Genomic DNA, 17,715 nt, shown 5'->3' on the forward strand with positions numbered 1-17,715 from the left:
GTCATCTTGTCGCCAGCCTTCTGGGGTTTTTTTTTGCTGTAGAGGTGCAGGGAGGAGGGTGTTGCTGTGCTCTGGATCCTGTGGGTAAGCGTTGAAGGCAGTGACAGCAGCTGCTGTTGGCTGTGGAGCTCTGGTTGCTATGAGAGAAGCTTCACTAGACTTGGCTGCTATCTCCAGGGAAGGACAGCAGAGCAGCCTCCATTAGTGTGGTGGTGGAGGGATGGCTGGCTCACGTTCAGCAAAGGGCTTTACTTTTCAGGCCGTTTCCACAGGCCCAAAGCAGAAGCAGGGGTATATTTTGGTCTGGTGGGACAAAAACCTCCAAGGTGGGTTTTGTCGCTGTTCTGGAGTTGATGGAATTGCATTAAAGTGTGGGCTGAAAACCCCAAGTTACCCTTTCCACATATTTTGGTCTGTGTGAAAAGTAGGACAGCGAGAATTGATATGATCTTCCTGTGAAGTGAAGGCTGCAGTCGTGTCTCTTTTGAACTCCAGCCTCCTTCTCAGCCAGTAACAGAGCCAGATGCTTTTCTTATTGTTTGTATGTCTCCTTCCTCCCCTTCCATCGCCTGGGCCCCACTTGCCTTATTGACTGGAATTTCTGCTGTGTGCAGTGGGTGTGTGCAGCAGACACCAGCCTGCTAGTGCTGAGGAGGGATTTTCCATTCACAGACCAGGGAACAGTCAAAATAAAGGCCAGGCTCAACTTTGGGACTGGAAACAGAAAGTGGGGAGAAGAGTTTCCCTCTGCTGCTTAGTGAAATCTATTCTCTGTGCTTCTTATATGCTTGTATCTCAAAATGTACAGAAAATGGTGCTCTGCTGTGGAATAGGAAGGTGAAACTCCTGTGAATAATGGGAAAGATTCCTCCCTTTCGGTTGACTCAAATGCTTGATGAAGGAACAGTTTGCAGGAGGCCATTTTTGACGTGACTCTGTATTGTGGAATCTGCCAGCTCCCATCCACACTCTGTCTGCCTGACTGCAATAGCTTCCTTTTTTTTTTTTTTTTTTTTAAAGAAGAATGAGTGCCTTTCTTATCTGCTTAACTAACCATTTGGCACTGGCCACTGTCTGTATGATATTGTGTTGTTGAGCTGGAGCTATCAGCATATTTCAGTGCAGTTTGTTAGAGGTGAAACTGTTAGTTGAGGTATGCAGCATGGGAATACATTAGCATTAGAAAACACTGCCATCTCTGTAAACTAACACCTATCATGGGGAGCCCCTTGCCCTGGCCCGGGTTACCCAACTCAGAATTACTGTGAGCTTGAAGCAAAAATTCCAGGACAGAATAATGTGAGAGAGATTAAAATATGCCCTTAAATCCGCTTGACTGGCAGCAATCATGTGGTAAATGCCAGACTCTGAGTAGCTTTTATATTTGAGGATCTGTAGCACCCAAATTGTTTCACAGGGTGAGGTGAGCAACTTCTAACTCCTAAAATGCTTCAGTCTTTGGGGCTGAAGGTGTCATTTGCTGCCTAACATGAAGCGATATAACAGTAGTGAACTCTGGATTTTGTGAGTGTGAAAACTAGCTCCTCGGTTTAATGAAATACAGAAAGTGATCTTCATGGCCCCTTAGTCTTTGTTTACAGTCTCTCTGTAGGTTGTTTACAGTCTCTCTGTATGTTATAATGGGGAATTTGTCTGCTGCCTCACATTCTGCTGGATAACTGGCACCGCTTTGACAAGGCCCTGGCTCTTCGTTTTACTGTCATATCCCAAGTGACCTGAAAGTAATATTCCTTAGCTAATGTTGTCTGCGATTTCCCCACTGCAAGGTGGGGTGATGAAATCCCATGTACATTTAAATCGCTTTTTAGAAAGAGGCCCAGTTACAGCCAGATCTTATTTTGAAAACTAACAGGTCAAAGTTGAAAAAACATGCAGAAAAGAGACGGTGTTGAACTGGCATCTTAGAACATGCAAAAGTTTGTGCTCTTTTTCTGGGGGGATAAAACCGACTAGCAATCATTGATTTAAATTTTCCAAATGTTCCCTGAAGTAAAAAAAAAAACCACCCAACACTTTTAATTCAAACTTCCAGGTGCAAAGTGTGCAAGGGAAAATTGAATGTGTGATGTCCCAGCCATGTAACTTATTAGTCTATGCTTTCTCCCATTTTGGATGAGCAGACTTTTACAAACTTGTATTGAATGATATGATGAGATAAAAATGTTTCTATCTATTCTGGCAATACTAAAACAAACATAATGAGTGTTCAGAGGTTTGAAAATTCAAAAATCATTGTTCTCATGGCATTACTGCTGTATTACAAAAGCACATTTGTGTTTTTACTCCGGTGCTGCTTGTGTGTGTAACTCTGAAATTTTCTCAATGTAATCTTGTGTTATGTGCAGTGTATGAGAGAGATTGCAATAGGCAAAGTGTTCTTTATTTGTACAACATGTAGTAGTAGTTGCTTCGGTTGAAAGCATTAAACGTGTGCTTAAATGTAGAGCATGTGAGCTGTTAAGTCTCAGTTGCCCCTATGAAACTTAAGCTGCTGTTTGATTTTAAAATAAAGACTTTGTTGCATTTTACTTGTCTATTTAGTTTTTTTTTCCTCTTCCAAATTAAAAGAAAAATAGCTGTGGATATTACAGCTGTTACAGATTCTACAGCCAGTCCTTGGCTCCCATGACGGACTTGTGGGAAGAGTTAGCGCACAGTAAGTTTGCACTTACATTGTTAGGGCCGGGTTTGTATAAATCTGGCTTAACCTAAACCTTTTGCTTATTTTGATCATGGAAAAAGCCCCAGACCATAATGCAGCGAGAGTTCAACATCTTGAAACTGTGGGAGCTGAGATTTTTTTTTTTTTCCACTTTTTCCTCTTAATTCCTTATTGAAGTTGCTGGGGGGTTCTTGTATTTTTTTTCCACGGGATTTGCTTTTTTGGTGGCAATTTTCCAGTATTCCTGTAGCAAATCAGCTGAGCTGCGGCCCCTGTCCCTGCTGAGCAGGGAGAATGTGCAGTGCTCCAGGCCTCCCTGCTGAGCTCACACAGGGGTGGGACTTGCTAAGCTGCTGAAATCGCAGCTAATGCCCACTGAGCATGCTGAGAAACAGTTTTTCAACTGCTCCTAGTTTAAATTTTTTTTTCTTCTATAATTAGCAAAGATGCTCTTTGTCTTGAAGGATGATCTGCAGGACAAATCAGGAGGTTCTGGTTCATCGTGCCCCTTCCCCCCCCTCCCCACCCCACCCCCCCACCCCCCCCCCCGAGCTAGTGGTGAAGTATTATTTTCCTGTAACAAAAATAGCTAAAGGGATTTTTCCCTCACTTCAACTGATGAGTCTGAACTTGAAAAGCTGTAGCCCAGAAAAAGAAATCTTCAGTGAATAATAGCCTTACTGCTGGTTTTTGTTGCCACAAGCCCTATAGGAGCATCAATACTGTTGTTTAAATGCTAAATCTGCAACATTCTGATCCTTAAATCTAATTTAAATGCTGAAACAAGTAGAACAAACAAATTATATTTTAAATAATATATTTGAGAAAGAAAATCTTTCTTACTGAGTTTTATTTTCCTCCTGACAAACACACGCAAACCCCAATTATTTTAATGAGCAATATGGGAAATATTCAGGAAAGTGTACTGATGTGCTCAGACGCAAAGGTGGAAAAATGTGGGAGGACTTGTCAGCAGTTTGAGTGGCAAGCTCTTAGTGAGCGGGAGAAGTAATTTGTGGTCAGGAATCTAATAGTCCCACATTCACCAAACATGAAGAAAAAAGGGGAACGAAGAGAGAGGAACACAGAAGAGTAGCATTGAGAAATAGTCAGGAATTTAGCTTTTAGAGTGAAGTTCAGAAATGATCTGTTGTTTATGCTAAAGTTTAATCCTTATAAACTCGATAACGTAGACAGGTCCTGCATTCCTCCCTGAGGGTCACGGAAGGGCTAAGTTTAGCAAAGGGGAGGTATCTCAAACACTTGGATCTGTGCAGTTTTCAAGGCAGCAAACTTTTTTTTGTTTTTTTTCAACGTGTTCTAAACAATCTTAGTTGGTTTTTTTTCACTTACAAGCAGCCTTTTGAGGCAGATTGTGAGTTAGCTTTAAAACCAAAATGTTCAAGCCCTAAAATATTTCAAAGTAATTTCATAGTAGAAAGGTCACGGTGCTTTTGATGTGTTCATATTTAGAGCATGATTACAATTGCAATCATACACATTGACAAGAAGATATTGTCTGGATTTGGTAGCTGCTCATTTTGTGACTCAGACTTATTCCTGTTGTCCTCCCGGAGCTCATACCAGGGTTTTCTTCTGCAGCCTTGTTGATTTACAGGACAAAATGTTTTCAGTGACTGTGCCAACAGCCCAGAAAACAGTTTGAAGTTCTGATACTGAGAAGAATCCTCTTGACTTTGAAGTGAGCAGTTTGAAATGGGAGTTGTTGATAGGGAAGGAGTGTGAGACCCTGCCATCAAAATTATTAACAGAATGTGCCTGTTGCTGCTGATTCAGTAATAGAGAAAAAAAAAGTCAGGATGCGGCTTGGAGTTTTAGTTTGTGGATGTCAGATAATGCAGTCTCTTGGTTTTACACAGACTTTGAATCATGAAAATAAGTGGCTGGAGGTTTTTTGAGGATTGTGTTGATGGTAATATTTGGATAAGGAAGCCCACATATGACAGTGTTGCTCACTGTAGGGCAGAAAGTCACATCTTTCTTCCGGGAGCAAAATATGGAAGCTGCAGAGGTTGTAAGTGGTGGGAGGATGGGACCAGGAAGACTGAGACTTCTCATCACAGCTCCAGGTAGTGCAGACAATAGGAGCACAGGAGTATTTTTCAGTGTAGCCCTGTTTCCCAGCGCTGCCTCTGCCCAAATTACATCTTTCTGGGAATGCTGTCAGTTGGACTCTAGGACTGGTAGACTTGCAGCATGCTGGTGTGGAAACTGCTCCCATGGAGCAATTCTCAAATGTTTTATGAGAGAGAGTAAGGAGGTGAGAACGTATCCTTGCTTGTAGGCAGGAAGGAATACACTGGGAAGAGTCTGAGAACCAGTGATTTGGGAAACTGAAGTGCCCTTGGGGTTCAACGTGGAGCCCTTAAAATAGCATGTCTCAACCTGAGCTGCACTATCAATTTATAGATACTTGGAAGAGTATATGAGCCTTTTGCATTCATGTGGCCTTTAACTAAAGACACTAAAACAAATTATTTCCTGTGTTTCTGTGGCATTAAGTTGGAATAAGTTATAATCATGCTACAAGAATGCTTTCAGTAATGTGGCTGTAGATTAACTTTTGCCACAGCAAAGATCTGGAAGCTTCCTGTATAAATACAGCTAAAGTGAACCTTTGAAGAAAAGATGATTGCTTGATCGAGTTAAGTAGGCTCTGCTTGACTGTAGAGGAGACTGGCTTGCTGGTTCAAAGTTCTCTTGCAGTTTCATGAATTTCAAGGATGTTGGGGTTCAAGATGGCCTGGAAGTTAAGAGGGAACAAGGATACTTGTAGGGTGAAAGTCAGGTTCCGAGCTTGCCACAGACTCACTTTGTTGTGCAGTTCTTCTAATTTCCACCTCAGGGTTTGCTTGTATATGGAAATTTGTGTGTTAAACTGGAATGGGTGTTTGTGACACTGTATATTCATTGTACAGCTTTGTGCAGGTTTTTGGTGCACGGCAGCTTTTCATGGCAATTCCAGCTGACAGTCCTGCTCTTCACACCATCACTTTTGCTTCTGTTCTGGCCCACACCTATCCCAGAAGTGAACTGTTCAGGAAGGCTACCATGCAGAAAACAAGTGCATTTCATTTTTGGAAGGAAGAGTTTTCTTCTGGCTTCTGCTGGAACGACTGTGGGGTCAGGTTAGCACCAGTGCAGGGAGGGATGGGAGGCTGCACTGAAGCTGTGCCAGCTGAAGTCAGCTTGAAACTATTGCAGAACTGCACCCTGCAAGCGAGGTTACTCCGGGTGAAGTTACACGAGACAGCTGAGCACATCCAACAGCTCTGCTGCTGAATGGGGGAAGTTTTGTTCCCCCTTGCTCTCCCACCCAACGGGGAGTTCTGCCTTTTCTGTTTGCCTTCTCTGGTTCCTGCTGGATTCCTTTTCTGAACTCCTTCAGCTTGCTAACCCAGCAGAAAGCTGTCTTGGGGTTATTTTATGTTTTGGTTTTTGCTGGATTATTTTTTCGCCAAGATAGTGAACTGAATTGGCTCACTGAGAGATTTGTCAGGCATCCAGAGCCCTCACAAAATAAATAGGGGGGAGCATATGGGTGGAAGTGCAGAGGATGTGGTGGGGACCAGAGAAGGGGAGCAGGGTCTCCGCCTTTCGGTACCACACCCAGTTTGGCCAGCTCAGGCTGTCCCCCTGTAACTTCTCACTCCTCTTAAAGGAGAGTGAGCCACCATCCACTGCGTGCTGACAAATCTGTGCCGTGCTTTGGGTTTGTGCCCTTGGTCGCTGTGCATGGAGTGCTTTCTTTAGACAAACCTTTAGTTCTCCCCTTGAAAATCGGCAGTGTAGTCTTGCCTTCATCTGCTCTCATTTGCTTGAGAAGCTTGCCAGATGTGAGTTTTAACGTAGGCTTGATCTATGATGGTAGAGAACGTGTCACAGCCTAAGCATGGTGCTTAATTGTTTCAAAATAGCAAATTCTGGTAGGTATACTTTTGCAGAAGGTCAGTACAGCAAAAAGCTCATTTTGGAAGATGGCAAAAAGTTAATTACTATAAAAATATTACAAATCTGTGTAAGTAAATGCACCAGACCATGTTCCTTATCCTTTTTTTTTTAACCTGGTAATTAGGAAGTCTTTATTTTGCATTTACTTGCCAGTCATTATGGCTTATGAGATACCAAGACATGCAAAAAATACTGAAGATATGCTGTCAGTTAAATGTATTAAAAAACCATGATATGAATTTCACAGAACTATATAAAATTATGTATAGTATGACTGAAACAACACAAAAATTTAATTCAGCCAAGGCCAGTTGCAGCAGAAATTTGAATCCTGTTTCTTTAATATGGAAAACTTGGTTATAGCAGCATATATTTGAAATAAAGCAATCGTCAGTGCACTGCAGATCCCAGTGTGTGCTGCTCTGTCTGCTCACTGTGAGCTGAGGCTTTGTTTCATACCTAGTGAGACTATTTGGTCTAATAGAACTTGAGGCAGCATTTTGTCTATTTGTGTTTGAATAAAGTTATTTAAATGTTAGCATGTCATGACATCTCCAAATGCGTATTGCTGTGCGAAAAAATTCGTGATGGGTGTGAGCAGTATGTCTCATAAGCAGGAAATCTCATCTGTTGTGAGGGTAATCTTTTGTTTAATGAAAACCTTTGCAAGTAGCCCCAAACCAATCACTTCTCCATAAGGGAACCAAGCAGTGTATGTGCTGTCTTACCTTCACAGCTGACAGCAGTTGTTCTGACTTTGCAGGATGGCAGCTGAACGCCCAGGTGAGCAGTGGGGTGATGTGTAGGAAGAGTTCCTGTGGACTCCACTTGAACAGTTGTGTTCGCTTCCCCCCCGCATAAGCACCTAGGGTTGGAACACATCCTTTATCTGATGGTGGCTGGGCAGAAGGTGGAAAGCTTTACTAAGACGTTGCATTTTGGGGTATGCCATCCCAAATCTGTCTCTTTAGATATGTGACTTATCGGTAGGAAGATCTCTGCTGAAGTTAAAACTGTGACTTGTGGGATGTGTGAAGGAAATACCTTAATGCTGCCCTGCAGTGGTCCTGTTTGGAAGGGCTGTTCTTGAGTTCTCTGCCTGAGGTGGGAGGCACTGGGATGCCCAAGTCCCAGGCTTATGGCATTCTTTTACACACCTATGGAAATCACCATTAGCACTGCTAAAAGACTGGTGCTTGTTACCTTTCCAGCTTAGCTCCTGAAACACTTGGAGCACAGTGTGTGTCAGTTGGAGGAAGTCAGGAAGCTGAGCACAGAAGTGCTTAAATCTGACAGCACAAGTCCACTCTTTGGTGGATTCTCTTTGGCCACTGCAGGTTCAGAGTATCCTTCAGGAACCATTCAAATACAGAATTTGTAAGAAGATGAAAAATTCAGAAACTGGGAAAAGATTTTCACCTCAAGCTGCCAGGGAACATAAGAGTTGAAATTGATGTGTCACAGTTCCTGTTTCCTGCTCCTGCATTTCTAAGTCTTACATACGCAGACAGAAGTAATAAATTAATAAAGAATAAAGCACTAGCATGTTCTAAAAGTGAGACTATACAGTGAAACCTGCAGTCATTAGTTAGGCCTTTCTTGGGTGCAGCTTGGGACTGTCAGCTTGAAACAGGTCAGCAGAAATTTGTTGAATCACATGGAGAAGAGGATCTCAGGGAGAACGAAATGGCATGTCCAAATGCTGATGTAACTTCTCTGTTTTTTGCAGAACTGTATGAAAATGTAACCAGGATCCTCTTGGTGAAATCTCTTGACTGAAAAATCTTTTTTTTCTTTTTTTTTTTTTAAACCATGCCACACAGCAGAGATAGGTGGGGTGATTTAGGAGCAGGCTGTTCTTGTAAGCAAAGTTTGTAGCTTTCTGTTGCTCTTCCAGTGTCAGAGTTCAGGCGTCACTCCTTTGTCTGAGTAATAGTGAAACAGTCTGTTCCCATGAGAGTCACTGTGTTGGGGTAACGCTTGCAAGGAATTCTAAAATTTTAAGTTCTATATGAAGAGCAAGTTGTGAAGGAGGAAATAAATGGCCTTGACACATATTTAAAAATTGATGGAAACTTTTTTCCAACGTTGTTAAGAGAGAGATGGTTGTTACTGAAATGGTGTGTGAACGTAAAATGTAAAAATGCATCTTGAACAATGGGAGATTCTATGGAATTCTGTTAGTGTTGAAAAGGTGTGATTTAGCTTAGGTTAAAATCTCTCCAGTTAGACTGATCATTGCTGGTTTTGGGAGTCTGCTTCTTACCCGGGATATGTGCATGGGCTCTTAGCCTTTACTGACCAGGAACGAAATGTGAAATGGTGACTGAAATTTTTTTCAGGTGCTTTGCTCCCCCACTCCCTCTGAAAGTCCATGCAATGCTGCCAGGACAGTGTGTCTCCACTCCTGTTCTGCTCAGAGCTAGATTTAGCCCTAGCTTTCATGTCTAGAAACACTGTGTGTGACATCTCAGGAGTGGTATTCTGATTTTACTGATAGGAAAATTAAGACACAAAAAAGGAATTAGCTTGCGTAGGACATATTATAGGCAGTGTGGAGGTAAAACATGCTAGAGTTGGGAGGGGTTTTTTTTTGCTCCTGGTCTAGTGGTGCAAATTGCTTCTCTTGGACTGTTTTAGGTAGCTCTCTCACCCACACCAGTTCTCACCTCTGCCCACATGTCCATGTTCTATGTTGCTTCTGTCTGTATCTTCAGTTCCTTTCAGTAAAGCCATTGGTGACTTTAATACTGCTGTTAGTAGGTGTGGTGGGGAGTGCATTATGTAGTGGGTACAGGTGAAAACATCTCCTGTGTGAGGTGATGATGGGAAAGCTGTGGTAGTATGGGCCAGGGAATTTTTCCTGCTTGTTTTCACTAGCTTTGTAATGCTACAAGGTAGTTTGGGTTATGAACAATGCTGCTACTGATTTGTAGCCATCAGGACTGATAAGCTATGTGAAGGGGCCTTCAGAGTATTTTGGCAAACTGTGTTTGGATGTTTAGTGCACACAAAATCTCTCTGCATTATTCAGGAAGATAATTCCTGTCTGTGCTGTTTTCCTCCTGCGTTGAGATCATTCTCCTATCCAACCGTTACCCAGCTGAGGTCTCGATAGTTCTCAGTTTTTCCATAATGACAAAATCAAATTAGCCCTATGATGAGTGGTGCATGTGAAATTCCTTTCGGTTAAAGCACATTGCCCTGAATATTTCCTGGCTATTTGTTTTCTTGGGGAGAATTCAGCATCTTGTGTTTGAAAGAGAAAGGAGAAAAGATGCAGATGAGGAAACGCTGTTGCTTAAGGTACAAGGGAGGAACGCATAGCTTGTTTCTAGAACATAATCTGTCCAGCTGTGACTTAGTCATCTCCAGTCTTATATAAAATGCGTCCAATCTAAATAGTTGAGCATCTCCCTCCTGAATGCGGCAAACCAGCGTCTTTTATGCTTATGTGAAGCTGTAACAGGCACAAGCCATCATCTTAGGAGTACCTTCATACTTGTGAACCTGCTGCATCCATCATACTGTCAAGCCTCATTTACTCATGTGATGGGATTTTTTTTATTTTATTCTGTTCCACGTTTTTTTCAAGCTTAAAGAGATTCCTTGCTGTTGGCAGGGAATACAGCACTAATAACTCCAGACAGGAGAGCAGAGAACGTAACGTGAGAACAAGAGTGACTCTCCTGAATCAGACTGAAGGTTTTGTTCATCTCTCACAGGGCCAAAAATTGATGTTTGAGGAAGAATGTAAGGTGAGGAGATCAGAGGATCTTGGCTAACATCTCTAATTTCAGTGTAGTAGTTCATGCTGTTACATTACATCCAGCCCTGCTCTAAGTCACTTTGATTTCACATAGCTGTTTTTTAAGGAAGGGGGGATAACTTGACTGTTATGACAAGCTTTTATGGGATAAGTGTATGTCCACATTAGTCTTTTGTTTATATAATTATGGAGGTTTTGGAGGGGTGGGGGAGATTTCTGTTTGTGACAGGCAGGAACTTGTAAGCTTTGTAGGAACTGGCATGTGTGAGTTAAGATGCTCTGTGCTAGTTCAGGGATGATGGACAGCCTTGTTTGGGTAGTCAAGGAAACTGATGCCGTGAGCGTGTTGTTAAATAAATGTATTGATAAAGAGAGGTGCTGATAAATCTTACCACTGTGGACATGGAAGATAACATTTAAAATTCTATCAATACATTTGCCACTAATACATGTTTTATGAAACTAGGGAAGCTGGCGTCTTCAGTCACATATATGCAGTGGAAAAACAGTCTCCTTTGGAGGAGCACTTAAAGCTGAGCTTCACTTGGGTAACATGAAGCATTCTTCAAAGGCTTCTGAGAAAGTGTTTGATGTAGTTTTAGTTCTAAAAGAAGTTCTACACTTTTTTCCGTAAGAGCTACAAATGTACTGTGCTCACTGTGAGGACTGAATGGCTTGGGTTGATGCTGCCCAGGGACCTCTGGGCTGCAACCTGTGGCATGATTTTAAATTCCCCCCAAAGAACTGAGGTAAATCTATACACTGTTTTTTAGGCTGTGCTTGACAAACATGGCCTAGCTCACTTGTAAGCTGCAGTGCCAAGTGTAAAAATGACTAGGTGAGATTTTCCAGTCTTTGTTAGGTGGAAAGTCAGATCATCAGAAGGTTATTTTTGGCCTTAAAATACATAGTTATGCAAAGACTTAGTGGCCCTGGAGAAGAAATGAGCAATGCCCTGAGCAACTGATCCAAGTTGGCCCTGCTTTGGGGGGAGGGAAGACTGTTTCAGTCAGTTTAACCTTCAGGGATCCCTTTAAACCTGGATTATTCTGTAGTTCAGTGGAAGTTGGACTGGGTGTAGGAGGTGTGGGGGACATGCCTGTTTTGGGTGGAGAGGCCAAGAGGTAGGAGGAGGAAGGCAGCATACTCTGATACTGGAAATGGTTGTGCTGGAGAAATTGCATTAACATGGAGACCTGAAATATCTGAGATTGGAACTTGGCAAGGACACACCCAGCTTTATAGAAGGTTGTGGGATGAAATCAGATTTTAATTTGCTGCTGTTTAGATTCTTTTTATCTGGATAGCATAAAAGATTTGATGATTCTTCATCAGAGATACATTAGTGGGATAATAAAGCATGTTTAGGGATCTCTGAATTGTTTTGTCACATTTCAACAAAAGATATGAATCCATCCAGTTGCAAGGTGATGCATTTGTTAGCAAAACTGCAAACCCACCTATAAATTGGGAAACAGCGTTTTGGAAAGCAGTAGCTCAAAGGGCTTTAAGGTCTTTAAAGCTAGTTGCCTTTACATTGTACTTGGGCCATTATTTTATTTAAAAGGGTTAATGTGATTCTTGAGCGTATTGGGGAGGAAAAAAAAGTGGGGGAAAGGAATGTGAAGCAAAAATAAGTAATGTTATAAACACAGCAGTGTTGAGACTGATACTGGAATTGAATTTTGGTTTCCCTGCTTCAAGAAGAATGCCAGTGTATTTGGAGAGAATTCAAAGGACAGCTGCAGAAATGATCCAGGGACTGGAAAATAAGCCTCATGATGTGAGGTTTAAAGGAGCTCAACTTACTCAGCTTATTGAAAAGACAATTGAGAGAGGACTTGATCTTTCTCTAAAAGGACTTGTGAGATTTGCTGACAAAGGCATAGCAATATCAACTGAGGTTAGACAAATTCAATTTTGAAGTACAGTTTCATAGCAATGATAATAATTAAACACTGGAATTGTTTAAAGGGAAGGGGAAAGTAACAAATGTTCATTTTTGTCTTTTAAAATAGGCCCAATTTGCTTCTTTCTGGAGAAAATATATTGTGATTTTTTTTTTAATGATGATAATACTCCTTTCCTGACACTGGAGTTTATTTAAAGGTTTCATGCCATGATCAGTTGGTGCAAGTTCAGATATATGAAATTGCATTCACAGCCAAGATCGTGAAATTAAGATGAATTTAGAGGAGAAATAGTTAAGCTGGTGCTAAAAGACTGCCTTGCATAACACACATAAGATGTGAAGGGAACTCTTGAAATTTAATGCTTTGTGGCTTGCATCATTGGAACTCACTTCTTTCCCATACTGCGTTGCTTCAGATGTTTTAAGATATGGTTAAGGCTTTCTGAAAGCCCCTACAGAGAAACCCTGATGTAACTGTGTACAGTCACTGTATTCAGATGAGCATTCCCGAATTCCAGATGACCACAGCAGAAGTCTGTAAATCTTTTTCATCCTTTTTTAGAAACAGTATGGAAAAAAATGGCACAATGGCAATATGATTACAATTCTTCTGAGAGGCAGAGTAAGCACAAGCTCTCCTGGTAGGGTTCGTTCTTAAGTGAATGTAGGATATTTTCTATCTCTCAAGTTAACTGGATTTAGTCAGAAAGTTTATTCACATTTGAAACAATTCTAAATAATTGTCAGAAGTAGAGTTCTAATGGTGGTTTTTTGCTGGTTTTCACACCATCCCTATGAGAGTACTTCAGCAATTTCACTTGTCCTTCACTTTGTAAATTCACCTGGGGAACTGAGTGACTCAGTTTGGTAATGGCTCTAGATCGTGCTTCTACTTTTTATTTGCATTTGTCCATTCCACCACTCCCTTGGTGGCTGCCAAGTTTCTATATTTCCATATTCCCTGTTCCAGATGCCTTTGCAGACATGCAGAGCTCTTAAATTCCCTTCTGGTAGCTCTCAGAATCTGCTGCTTTGTGCAGGTGGAGCTGTCCCGGCCGGTCCTGCCTGTGTGAATGCTCGTCCTTGCCTATGCAGAGGAAGACTGAAGCTACCCGGGCTGCTCTCTTCTCCTGCGAGGCTGCATTCCTGCCTCTCCTCTCCTCCTCCTCCAGGTCCGGCCAGGGAGGAGCCCCACTGCTGTCACCTCTGCAGCTGTGCAGTAAGAAAATGCTTCTGTGTCCTGTGGAAGAAGAGGAAGCTCAAAACTCTCTAGCTTTTTGAAAGTTAAATCTTATCAAGTTGTCACATAAATTGTGCTGGTTCTGAGGTGGGAAAATAGTTGTCTGGCAGCTGCAAGTTTCCTTGCTCAGGGCTAAAGGGATAGCAAAACTGCAGAAACGTGTTGGGGCACTACACAGCAAAGCAAAGGCCTCCAGCTTTGAGATCGAGTGCAGCAACCCCTGCTACTCACCTTGTCCAGACAGCCCTATCTGCCTTAACCTGCAGGAGCGACTCGCAGGAAGTGCTGCACTCAAAAGAGGTTGTGAAGGCTTAGTTTAGAAGTAAAGAAATCTCCCCCTTCCTTGCCTTCTCTCTTGCCTGTGTCATTGTCCCCCTCTCCCCAGCACTGAGAGGCTGGTGGAGATGACCTGCAGGAGGAGGGCTGTGAGTCTGTTCAGCAACTCTTGCATTTCAGCCTCTTAAGTTTCATAATGTGGTTGTACATACATATGCTTAGTTGCACTTATGATAATCACGAAAAATGTCCTGAATGTATTCCTCTGCTCATAATTCAACATTCAAAAAAGCCACTGATGGAGGTAGCAGATAGCATTACACAGATGTGTTACAGAACTACTCACTCAGCATCACTTTCCTGTGAGCTCTACGTGAGCACCCTTGGCCAACTGTTTGATGTCAGTACTCCTGTGTTACCACCCACAAGCAGTTAAGGTGGTTGGTGGTGTGCTGTGCACTCAGAGAAGCTCTTCTCAAAGGAAGAATTACTAATTTATCTTCAAGTCATCAGAAAAAAATCAGGTTTAAGTGACTTTTGTCTTTATTCAGTCACTGGTTGCAGATTTTTGACTGCTAATTTCTGCTCGTCTGCATTTACTCTGAAACTGTGTTCCACTGGATTATCCGCTTTTAATCTTGTTAATAAAAAAATGGGCTATTCAAAAAAGTGACCGTGGCTCTCAGCACTGTCTGTCCCACTGAGCTTTGCATTTCCTGCCAGCAGTTAGGCATTAGGTATTTGGGAGCTTCCTGAATAAGCGTTACTTTCCCCTCTGTGGTTGTAAGAGCAAGTCTTTGCTTATCTTGTTTTATCAAAAACTTATCCAAAGATCTTAGCAAAATTTATATTCCTTAAAGCTTGGTGGGCCAATATATTATTGGCTGGTGGCTTATTTTGTAAATCTGAATAGTGGGTGAACATCTACCGTACACAGAGGATCCAACATGCAGAGCTGGGACATGCCATGGTGACGTAGTAGTACTTGCATTTTGGGATCAGTGCAAATCTTACCAGTGCCAAAATACAATATAATGTGAGATGCAAGTAAGCCAGAAAAGTAAAGAACATTTCTTGGACATAATTCAGCATCATCAAGCAGTTGGAATGCCCGGAAGGGGAACTAAGGCTTTTTGGCTGATACGCTGCCTTTGGGCCTTCATGGTTGCTCTCCACCACTGTCCTACTGACTCAGTCTAACAGGTTTTATGCTGGGAAAAACACATCTGCAGGAAATGTGTGAATTTTTTATGGGTCCCAGAACCATCTTAGATGACCAAGCGTGCCACTGGGTACAGGTGCCTGGGCAAATGCAACAGTTGGTAATGTTTCCAAGATGTTTCCTACAGAAGGGCTGTGGTGGGGCAGTGCAGCAGGCTGAGCTTTGAAACCTGTCACAATGCTGGAAGATTGCTGAAATCCTGTAAAATTCACTGAATTTTAATGCTTAATAGTGATTATGTAGCTGAAGTAGTAATGGATCCGACTCCTGCTGTGTGCGGCACAGGTTGCAGGTGTTTTTGTAGCCCGGTTTCCCACTCGAGGCACATGGGACAAACCGGTGTTTGTTGGAACGTGGCACAAGAGCATTACATAAGCCTGGAATAACTTCCTTACAACACGAAGAAAAATGTATTTGCATGATCTCGAACCCAGGTGCAAGGCTGCAAAACTTGCCAGTCACAAACCACAGAGGCCAGGCTGGAGCCGGGAGGGCACTCGGTGATGGTCTGGGCAGGGGGGGAAGGGTCAAAACGAGTCCTGTAATGGAAAGCAAGGCTGAACCTTCGCGTGGGAGCTGCGGCTCCATAATTGCCACACTGTGTGATGTTGCCATGGCTGCCCGGGCAGTCCCTGCGTGGTTTCCTGGTGTGTGAGAGCGGGGCCGAGGCTGCCCTACGTGTTTGGGGAGCTCAGGCGTGCGCTGGCAAGCCGTGCTGACGGGAGGATCCCTGTGTGGGAGACTGGAGGCTTTGAGCTCAGTCTCTCCCCCATCTCTTCCCTCCCAACAGATCGGAGGACAAGCTGTGATTTTTTTGCAGAACTTTAAAACCCCCTTTTAGTTCTTTCTCTCTATTGTGAGGTCCCTCGTTCTGCCCTAAGCCAGGGTCGTGCTGGGACTGAGGTGTCAGGGTGAAATGAAGGCTCCTGAGGGGCACGAAGGAAGGCCTGGGGGGGCTTGCTGGGCTGGGGGGACTCTGGCATGTTTTGATCCGAGAGCCTTTGGCTGCGTTGCCATCTGCATAGCCTGTGAATAGTTTTCTCTGGCACAGACCTTGTTCTTCAGTGTTGCATCATCTCTGGGAGAAAGGCCAGGTCCGGAGCCCCAGCACAAAGGCTTTCTGAAGCCGATGAAGCTTGTTCTGTGTGTGGAGCGTCTCTCTCCTTCCTGTCGTCCTTTCCATGAGATTCCTGAAGCAGCCTCCGTCCGAGAGCCCCTTCGTCAACAGCTGCTTTATCTCCGCCGCTTCCTGCACACCTGGCTGATGCAATGTCTGCCTTGGAAGCGGCTGCTGGAGTCTCCTCTGGAGCTGGGTTGTTTGCCCCGGCAGGGAGTGGCCAGGCAGGCAGCCTTTGTCACGTGGGGGGCCTTAAATAGATGTATAAAGGACGTACAGCGAGACCTGCAAGGCAGAGAGTATTTAGTTGGGATTATGGAGAAATCTTTTTTCCAATACTAGGGCTGGAGGTTGCAGTCCTACTCCTGGCAACTTGTTAGTGGTTAGCTTTCCACTGGTTGTAAGTTTGGGACGCTGCTCTGTGCCAGTAAATTCTGCTGATTCCCCTTCTATATTCAGCGACTTCCCATGACTCTGGACTGTCTGGATTCTCATGGGAACTGTAATTGTCTGGCTTTGGATTTGATCCTAGTTATTGCCCTTTATTGCCGTGTTTCCCTCTGACCTCGCATGTGGTATAGGCTTTTCTCTGAAATACCTTCAAAACACAATTTCAAGGTCTAAAGGTTTTTTTCTTTTTGAGGGGGGTTGTCTGACAACCTTTTTAATTTAGGGTTTTTGTCTACTTAGGAAAGTTTAATAGTTACACAGGTAAAATCATTCATGTGAATACTATTACATCCACAAGCAACAAAATTTAGAACAAGGAAGCACTTTGGTCTGCTAAGATTAAATGAATGTTATTTACATTATTTAAATTAATCCTGAGTCTTATTTTATCCGTAGCCATTTTCTAGTGTAGGCAGGCTTCTTAAATTGAGTCTGAAAACATAGGATATATATGGACAAGGTGTGGTAGACTGAGCAGTGGTGATTTCAGTATTGCTGTTCCTCATTTTCTGCTCTATTGCAGAAATGTATTGCCCCTAAAACAGTGTCTAAAAGGGAATATATGTATTTTACCTGTTTCTGCTTTTAGTCCAGTCTTCTTGGCATCAACTGCAGTTGATGAGACATGGCAACGTTTCCTTCCTGCCACCTGTTTTGGCAAAGGCTTAGAGGAGACAGTCACAGCAGTAACATCAGCTGCCACAGCTGGATTCACTGGAGGTTAGTTGTCAAGCTCTTAATCTCAGAGTATCTGTTCTGAACCTTTTTGTTTGCATTTTCTTATTTTTGTGACATACAGACATTTGACTGTTCTCATTCACCTCATGGGAAAAAAGAGCAACAACCTCACAGTATAGGACCAGCATAGCAATTAGAATGTTCCTGTCACTGCAGAATAGTTTTGCCCCATGACTGTCACAAAATCAAAAGTTGGTGGAACTGAAAGAGGGATGTTTTTCCTGTTTCATTTATTTTAGTAATTTTTGTATCTTCAACTCTGTGGCATTTTATTATAATTTTTTTCCCTCTTGTATTGCTATATATCTTTCAGAAAATAGGAAAAACAGTATTTGC

General features: G+C 42.8%; 1 protein-coding gene across 1 annotated transcript in view; it reads left to right on the forward strand.

Moving 5' to 3' along the window:
• SETD5 (SET domain containing 5) overlaps positions 1-17,715 on the forward strand; it is a 65,188-nt gene that overhangs the window by 1,380 nt on the left and 46,093 nt on the right. The window lies entirely within an intron of this gene.

The sequence above is a fragment of the Pipra filicauda genome, unplaced genomic scaffold, assembly GCF_003945595.2.
Source record: "Pipra filicauda isolate LSUMZ 115617 unplaced genomic scaffold, ASM394559v2 scaffold318_size846807_pilon, whole genome shotgun sequence".
Classification (NCBI taxonomy): domain Eukaryota; kingdom Metazoa; phylum Chordata; class Aves; order Passeriformes; family Pipridae; genus Pipra; species Pipra filicauda.